Source organism: Nicotiana tomentosiformis, chromosome 6, assembly GCF_000390325.3.
Source record: "Nicotiana tomentosiformis chromosome 6, ASM39032v3, whole genome shotgun sequence".
Classification (NCBI taxonomy): Eukaryota; Viridiplantae; Streptophyta; class Magnoliopsida; order Solanales; family Solanaceae; genus Nicotiana; species Nicotiana tomentosiformis.
The window spans coordinates 58,786,890-58,796,111 of NC_090817.1; positions in this window are offsets into that span (position 1 = coordinate 58,786,890).

A 9,222-nucleotide genomic window follows, 5' to 3' on the forward strand; every position below is an offset into this window, starting at 1 on the left:
CTTCTGGAATTGATTCTATAATTTTTGTTGACTGTATCGAATTAAATATGACTAGATACGAGTCGATCGAAATTGGAAAATCAAGGAAAATGCATACTATTTGGTTAAATTGGAGCAAGTCGAGGTAAGTGACTTGTCTAACCTTGTGTGGGGGAAATTTTCCCTAGAATTGATATTAATGTGATTATTGAAATGTGTTAAAAGTCGTGTACACGAGGTGATGAGTGTGTACACGGGCTAAATGTGAAATATTATATTTTTAAATTGTGTAGATCATTGTTGCGCATTTATTAAATTATTTTATCTTGTTATATTCTTCATGATTGATACGAGATATATACCTTAAATGTGTTTGACCTTTTTCTGCTAATTGTTATACCTGTTTAGTTTTCGGTGCATTATTTGAAGAGTGATTTTTTTTTAAATTAAACATTATTAATATGAAGTATTTGACATTTTAAATTTGATATTGAAGCAACGTATTAAAGGTTTTGAAATATTAGTTTCTTGAATTATTTATTCTTGAATATTTTGTAAGGTTTTTTGTACTCATTGTGATGGAGCCGTGAGCTCTTTATTGTGGAAAAATATTATTGATGATTTATTTTGGCATGAGCCATGAGCTCTTTATTGTGGAAAAATATTGTTGTTGAATTATTTTGGCAAGTTACATTATTTGAGCACTTGAGGTGCAAATTGTGATATATTGTGATATTTATACGCATGCGGTGGTATAAGGTCTGGGTATTGAAACGCATGCGGTGAGATAAGTGTGGCTTGATACGCGTGGCTAGTAGGGGGAACTACTAGAAGTCATGCGGTGTGATAAGGATGGCTAAAACGCGGGATGCTATTTCGGGAATAATATTTTCTTTCAAATAAATTGTTAAGGCTCCCGCGGTGAGATAAGGAAATGAGATATTGTGAATTTGTTTATGATTTGGGACTACGAGGCAGTACCTCGAGAGTGCCCTTGTTGATATTGATTTATGGCCGCAGTTGCCTTGATTATTTGTTGTGATTTTCTTAAAGTTGAAACGAAATTCGGTTTTGTTTCTACGAGATATTATTTGCCATTATTTTGCTTAATTTAATGGTGACACACTACTTGATTCATTTCCAATGTTATTTTATTTTACTATATTGTTAAACATTTTACCATGCCCTTATTATATTCCAGTAGGGCCTCACTTGACCTCGTCACTACTCTACCGAGGTTAGGCTTGACACTTACTGGGTACCGCTGTGGTGTACTCATACTACGCTTCTGCACATCTTTTTGTGCAGATCCAGGTACATCTTACTAGTCTAGACGTCAGTGAGTTACCTGCGCACAGAGACTTCGAGGTATATCTGCCAGCGTCCGCAGACTTCGGAGTCCCCTTCTATAATTTTTATGTTGTTTCCTTATTTTTCTTTAGACCTTGATACATAGAGACATTGAGAATAAACTTTTTTAGAAGCTTGTGACTTATTTCTACCTGGTTTTGGGAGTTGTAATTATTTGAATTGTAGTTTATTTATTTCAGATATTTATGATTATTCCGCATTGATAGGCTTACCTAGTCTTAGAGACTAGGTGCCATCACGACCTCCTACAGAGAGAATTTGGGGTCGTGACAGGCACATAGAGATTCTTCACAAATTTTGGCATAATAGCCTTCGTTTGAATTTAACTTGAAGTCGAACATTTCTAATACACCGCAAATATTTTTAACACATCCTCAATTTATAACATAACATAAATAAAGCATTTGGAATACTTGTTGAACATATATCTTTCAACCCAATCTTACTCGAAACAACAAAATTTATAATGATCCACTCAGGACTTATATAATTCACATGAATATCGTGGGATCGAATTCTAAGAGAAGAGTTTAGCCAACATACCTCATTTGAGCTTTCTTACACTATAAATATTCCGGAATTCTTAGCAACTTCAATCTATTATAGAAAGATAATAAATTGAATCAATATTAGGAAGATGATCATAGTTCTAGCTCATTTGAGCATTTTATCAAACACTAGGTATGCATAAGGTTTCAAAGTCCTTTTATGGAGAATTCCATCAGCCCACAACTCAATCTTTTCTATGCTTAGTTCAATAATATTCCTACACCCCTTGATATCATATACATGTAAAATAAACAACTCTCATGCCCAACAATTATCTTTCTAATTACCCATTTTCAGATAAATTTTGAAATTAGGGGTTAGGGTGTAGAATCTTACCTTTAGGATAAAGACCTAGTGAGTTTCCCTTCTTAATCTTCCAAAACTTGGGCAAGGATTGAAGAACAATTATTGAAGAACACATTCTCACTCTAGGGCACTCTCTCTTACTCTAAAATGTCAGATTATAGCTCAAAAATGGCCCAAAGAGTGTATTTAACGAAATAGGGTCGGATTTTAAAAACCCAAAAATGGAGCTTCGGAACAAGGTCTGCGATCGCATATGCAATCATATAACCGATATGCGGATCGCATATCGGTCGCATAATTGGTTACAAAATAGCCAAAAGAACTGTCTGTATATGAGGTCACTATGCGGTCCGCATAACTGTTCTGCGGTCGCATAATGACCGCATAACAGTTATGCGGTCGCATAGTCAACCGCATAATTGCCTTCAATCTGGCCCTCTCCTGCCTCACTTCTGCGGCCATTATGCGGCCCGCAGAGTGATTATGCGGTCGCATAATGGACCGCATAAAAGCTCTTTTCCGCCAAAAAAATTCCTTTACTTTCCGGTGCATTGCTCAACCCAAAAGGTCCGAGGCTCGCCGCGAAGAATTTCTATAATACACAACACGTAAAACCAATTCGGCACCACGAAATATTATTTTCTTTTGCAAAATTTTACGGGGCTTTACAGAATTGCAAATCTCTTCAAAGTGCAAATGTATCATATGTATTTTAATGATTTATGTTGAAGTCTTTATCAAAGAGAGTGGGTCCCACTCTTTGTATGACTAAGCCACACAGTCATCTTAATTATGCCACCTTTCTTTGTGAGTTAAGACTCACTATCATAGCCTCTTTGGGCTGCCACGTATTAGCTCATCCAGTCCCAAACAATTAACATCTTAATTAATTGTTAATCTCCCACCAAAATTAATAATTACCCGATTATCCACATAATCAAGAATTATCTCAAATTACTTAAAATACTACTCAGTTTTAACATACCTTATACACCTTACTATCATGGTCATGTGGTACCTTGTATGGCACTAGTCCATAAATACCGGGTAGTTTAGCTTGGGCCGTATTTTATCCTAACATGTCAAACTTTGACGAAAATTTATTTTTTTTGATTTGCTTACCCTCTGACCTTCCCGGATTTACTCATTACTTGTTTGAAATAGCATAATGCTTATAATCTCAAAATAATCTCATTCCCGAACTTACGTCGATTAGCTTACGACGAAACTTTAACGTACGAAAATGCGGAATGTAACATCTCATTTCCTAGCTTATATCAATTTACTTATGGCGTACTTTCACGTACGAAAATATGAAGTGTAACAACAGAGGCACATATTGGCATGTTAAAGTAACACAACAAATCATGTAGAATGCATGACTCACACAAGAAACCACAATCGTTCCAACACCAAGATAACGACGAATAACCAAACACAATCAAAATGCGGATGAATGATTGAAGGAAGAACAATGACCATTCAAATCAACAAGTTGTCCCAACATGGAATGTACAATGAAAATCACAACTTATGTACCGCCTCGTATTCACATTTCACAATTTCAATCACAATCTTTTCTTATACCGCCGGGTGAGCCTTACATTTGAAATAGGTTTTGAAAACAATTTTTTCGAAATAGCTACACGCACTTTAGCCCACCTTATGATGCCGCGTGGCTTCACGTAGTTCCTCTACAAGCAACATGCACATAAGTCCCACCTTATAACGCCGCATGCACATTAACCCCAAGCCTTATATCGCCACATGCGCGTCAATATCACATCACAATAATAATTCGCTCCACAAGTACCCATATATCACAATTTGTCAACAATCAACAATATCAATATTTTTACAACAATAGCATATGGCTCCACCATAATGGGTACAAGAATATCAACAACAACAATGAATGTAAAATGCCCAACAAGAAAAATATTTCAACAATAACAATTTCGCCTCAACATGATAGCGGCCTTCACAACCTCAACACCAACAACTCAATAATGAGATAATGTATAACCACAACATTAAATAAGAATGACTCACAATGGAAGTGATAACCTATAAGAATGACTTCAAATAGTGAAAATCAACAAGGAAAGAGATAACATGAACAATAACTTCAAGTAATGATAATCAAGAATGAAGGGGATAACACAAACAATAAATTCAAATAATGATAATTAACAATGAAGAGATAGCATGTAACAATAAAAGAGACATCAAGTTCAACTAAGGCATGAGAGCAATTTATCAAGTATGATGTAGAACAAGTTTTAAACAAGTCAATTAAGGCATGTACGGATAGACTAACACAAACAAGAATAGATTAACTAAGAGAATTTAGAACATGATATGGCATTTCAACTAAAGCATGGAAAATAATCTAAGTAGCCTAAACCGACCAAATAACACGTACAATCTGTGTACCCACTCGTCACCTTGCGTACACAGCTTTCACATAGCACAAATGAATCAATCAATACCAATCCTAAGGGGTAGTTACCCCATACAAAGTTAGGCAAGACACTTACCTCAACTAGGCTAACTCAATCCTCCGAAATAGTTTCCCCCCTAAAATTCGCCTCCACACGGCTCAAATCTAACAAAAATGACTTAATAACATCAAACAATGCAAGAAAAACCAATTATAATAAATAAAGCTATGATCTTTACATTTTCTCCAAAAAGTCAACAAAAGTCAACGCTGGGCCCGCCTTGGATTCCGAATCCAAGCTTAGCCGAGTGAAGCCCGAACCAATACAAGCTCACACGAATGAAAACCGACTCTATCGGAGTCCGATAGCTCAACCAATTTGCCAAAACATCGCTCTAGAGTGTTCATAACCCAAGAGTCCAACCCACATTAGTTGAGTCCCATATCCCTCGAAATACTCCTCCAAAATTCGCCAAATTCGAGTATGTTGTTCTACTAATGTAGGAGAACAACACCCCAAAAGGAATCGGGAAATAAACGCCTCTAATTCATTTTCAATTGTTAAAATTTAGGACATAATCTTAGGCCTTGATTTAAAGAATTAAATGGGTTTTCAATTAAAATCATGGATTAAAGAATAAACCAAGGGAATGAATCAAAGAAAAATACTTAGGTTATGGTTTAGACCTTACCCAATGGAAAAAACTTGAAGAACATCCTTGAATCCTCCCAATCCCAAACTTTCAAGAAGAGAAAAACTCCAACAACATTAATAGCCAAAAATGGCCAGCTGTTCTGCCTCACTTCTTGTGCTAAACGATCCCGAAACTCGCTTTTAATGCCTCCAATAGATTTCTCGTGAATCTCTAGTCAAATTAGGCTTTTGAATCACTCCATTTGACCTTATAATAAGGAGATATGTTGGTTTCAATATTTCAAAATAGTGCAAATTTTTAAATACTAATTCATTGGCAATTTCGTAATTATTTTGAAAAATGTAGCAACTCAATTCTTCGTAAAATGACCACAAATGTAAGGCCTCGTGAAATTTTTTCCTAAAAGACGGGGTTCTGTGATGTCGGGGCAGGCGTAGAGGCTAATAATAGTAGAAATTCTTCGCGGCGAGCTTGCTCGCTGCGGTTCGGACTTTTTGGATTGAATAGTATGCTGGGGAGTTGAAGAAAATGTTCGGGTCGTTTTAAGCATTTGCACTTCGCTCTGTAGTTTGAGGGCACGAATAGCTCCGTATGATGTATTAGGACTTGCGTGCAAAATTTGAGTTTATTCCGAGTTGATTTGATATGTTTCGGCGCGGGTTTTTGGAAATCAAAAGTTCGAAAGTTCATTAAGTTTGATTTGAGGTGTGTTTCATCATTTCGATATTGTTATGCATGATTTGAGGCCTCGAGTAAGTCCGTGTTATGTTATGGGACTTGTTGGTATGTTCGTACGGGGTCCCGAGGGGCTCAGGTGAGTTTTGGATAGAATTGGGTTGTGTTGTGCTCGGTTTTTCTTATGTTTCGACGTCGTTTCTTCAAGCATAAATGGTACAGCATTGAACAAATGAGCTCCGACTTCTGGTTTGGTTGAACCATTAGATCCGTATCACAATTACATATCCGTAGCAAAAAGAATCGTCGAATTTGGACATCGTATGAGGATTTTATGGTTATTTTACTAAGAATTGAGTTGCCAGATTTTTTTCAGATTAATTATGAAATTGCCACTGACTTCGTATTTAAAAATCTGCACTATTTTCAAATATTCAAACCAACATATCTCCTTCATTATAAGGTTAAATGGAGTGATTCAAAAGTCTATCTTGACTAATATTTCACAAGGAATCCATTGGAGGCATCAAAAGTAAGTTTTGGGATCGTTTGGCATGCAAAACGTGGCAGAACAGCTGGGAAAAAGTACTTGATATTGAAGGTTTGTTCATTTGGTCATATTTTGAGTTGGGGAGCTTGGATTTGGACAATTTTTGGAGGCAATTTTCACCATATGGATTGGAGTAAGTGTTCTATACTCAATTTTGGTTATATTTCATGAATCCTTCTTCATTTTTGGCATTTGATTGTGTAACACCCCGGAAAATTTCGAAGTACTTAAGTGTAAAGCCCGGTAAAGTTTGCAAAGAAAATAATATTTCATGGTGCCGGACTAGGCTTACGTCTTTGAGGATTGTAGAAATTCTTTGCGGCGAGCAAGCTCGCCGCGACTCGGACTTTTTGGGTTGAACAATGTACCGGAAAGTAAAGGAAAATATTTGGCGAAAAAGTGCATTTCTGCAGTCCATTATGCGATCGCAGAACCACTCTGCAGACCGCATAATGGCCGCAGAGTGAGGCAGTTAATTGGGTCAGTTGGAAGCAACTATGCGGTCGACTATGCGACCGCATAACTGTTATGCAGTGCATTATTCGACCGCATAACAGTTATGCGGACCGCATAGTGACCGCATATACAGACAGTTCTTTTGGATATTTTGTAACCAATTACGCGACCGATATGCGGTCCGCATATCGGTTATGTGATCGCGTACCTTGTTCCGGAGCTCCATTTTTTGGTTTTTAAAACCCGATCCTATTTCGTTAAATACACTCTTTGGGCCATTTTTCAGACATAATCTGATATTTTAGAGTGAGAGAGAGTGCCCTAGAGTGAGAAGGTGTTATTCAATAATTTTTCTTTAATTTGTGCTCAAGTTTTGGAAGATTAAGAAGGGAAGCTCACTAGGTCTTCATCCTAGAGGTAAGATTCTACACCCTAAACCCTAATTTCAAAATTTTCTGAAAATGGGTAACTAGCAAGATAATTTGTGGGTATGAGAGTTATTTATTTTACATGCATGTGTTATCAATGGGTGTAGGAAGATTGTTGAGCTAAAAATGGTAAAGATTGGGTTGTGAGATGATTGAATTCTCCATAAAAGGGACCTTGGAACCTTAATGCACACTTAGTGTTTGATAAAATGCTCAAATGAGCTCGAACTATGATCACCTTCCTAATTTTTATTCAATTTGCTATATTTCTACAATAGATTGAAGTTGTTAAGAATTCCGGAATATTTAGAGTGTAAGGAAGCTCAAGTGAGGTATGTTGGCTAAACTCTTCTCTTAGAATTGAATCCCACGATATTCATGTAAATTATGTAAGTCCCGAGTGATTTATTATGAAATTGTCTATTCCGAGTAAGATTGGGTTAAAAGATATATATATTCAACAAGCATCGTAAATGCTTTATTCATGTTATGTTACCAATTGAGGATGTGTTAAAATACGGGCTGTGCATTTATAATGTTTCGACTTCAAGTCAAGTTCTAATGAAGTCTATTATGCCAAATTTTGTGAAATATCTCTATGTGCATTACACTCTAAATTGCTCACATGTGTACTACACACTTTGATTTGAATTGTTTTTGTTGTTGATGATGAGGATGATATTTGAAATTGATAATGCGAGGAGGACCATGCTGACCATCTCAGGGTAGTTCTGCAAACCCTACATCAGCACCAGTTATATGCAAAGTTTTTAAAGTGTGAATTTTGGCTTGAATCAGTCATATTCTTGGGTCATGTAGTTTCTAGTGAGGGAATTAAGGCTGATCCTTAGAAAATTTCAGCTGTGATGAATTGGCCGAGGCCTACATCTCCAACAGAGATTCGCAGTTTCTTAGGCTTAGCTGTATATTACAGAAATTTGGTGGAGGGGTTTTCTACTGTTGCCTCTCCATTGACTAAATTGACGCATAAGGCAATTAAGTTCCAATGGTCAGATGCTTGTGAAAAAAGTTTCCAGGAATTGAAAGCAAGATTGACTATGGCACCGGTGTTGACTCTACCAGAGAGTATAGATGGATTTATGGTATATTGTGATTCTTCAAGAATCGGGCTTGGAAGTTTATTAATGCAACATGGGAAGGTGATAGCTTATGCTTCTAAGCAACTAAAGAATCATGAAAAGAAATATCCAACACATGATTTAGAACTTGCGGCGGCGGTATTTGCATTGAAAATTTGGCGTCATTATTTATAGGGGGTCCATGTGGATATATTCACGGACCATAAGAGCCTTCAATATATTTTCAAATAGAAGGAATTGAATCTGAGGCAGAGAAGATGGCTTGAATTACTCAAGGATTATGACATTGATATTTTATACCATCTGGCGAAGGCTAATGTTGTGGCGGATGCTCTTAGCCGAAAATCTATGGGTAGCTTATCACACTTGGAGGCATATCAAAGGCCATTGGCTAAAGAAGTTCACTGATTAGCTAGTTTGGGAGTTCGTCTTGTGGACTCTAGTGAAGGAGGGGTAATTGTGCAAAATAGGACTGAATCATCGCTTGTTGTGGAAGTCAAAGAGAAGCAATATAACGATCCATTGTTGGTGAAATTGAAAGAGGGGATTCATAAATATAAGACCATGACCTTTTCTTTTAGCATGAATGATGGTACTCTAAGGTACCAAGGGCGACTCTGTGTTCCAAATGTGGATGGTCTCCGGGTAAGAATTATGACTGAAGCTCACACTTCTAGGTATTCCGTGCATCCAGGTTCTACAAAAATGT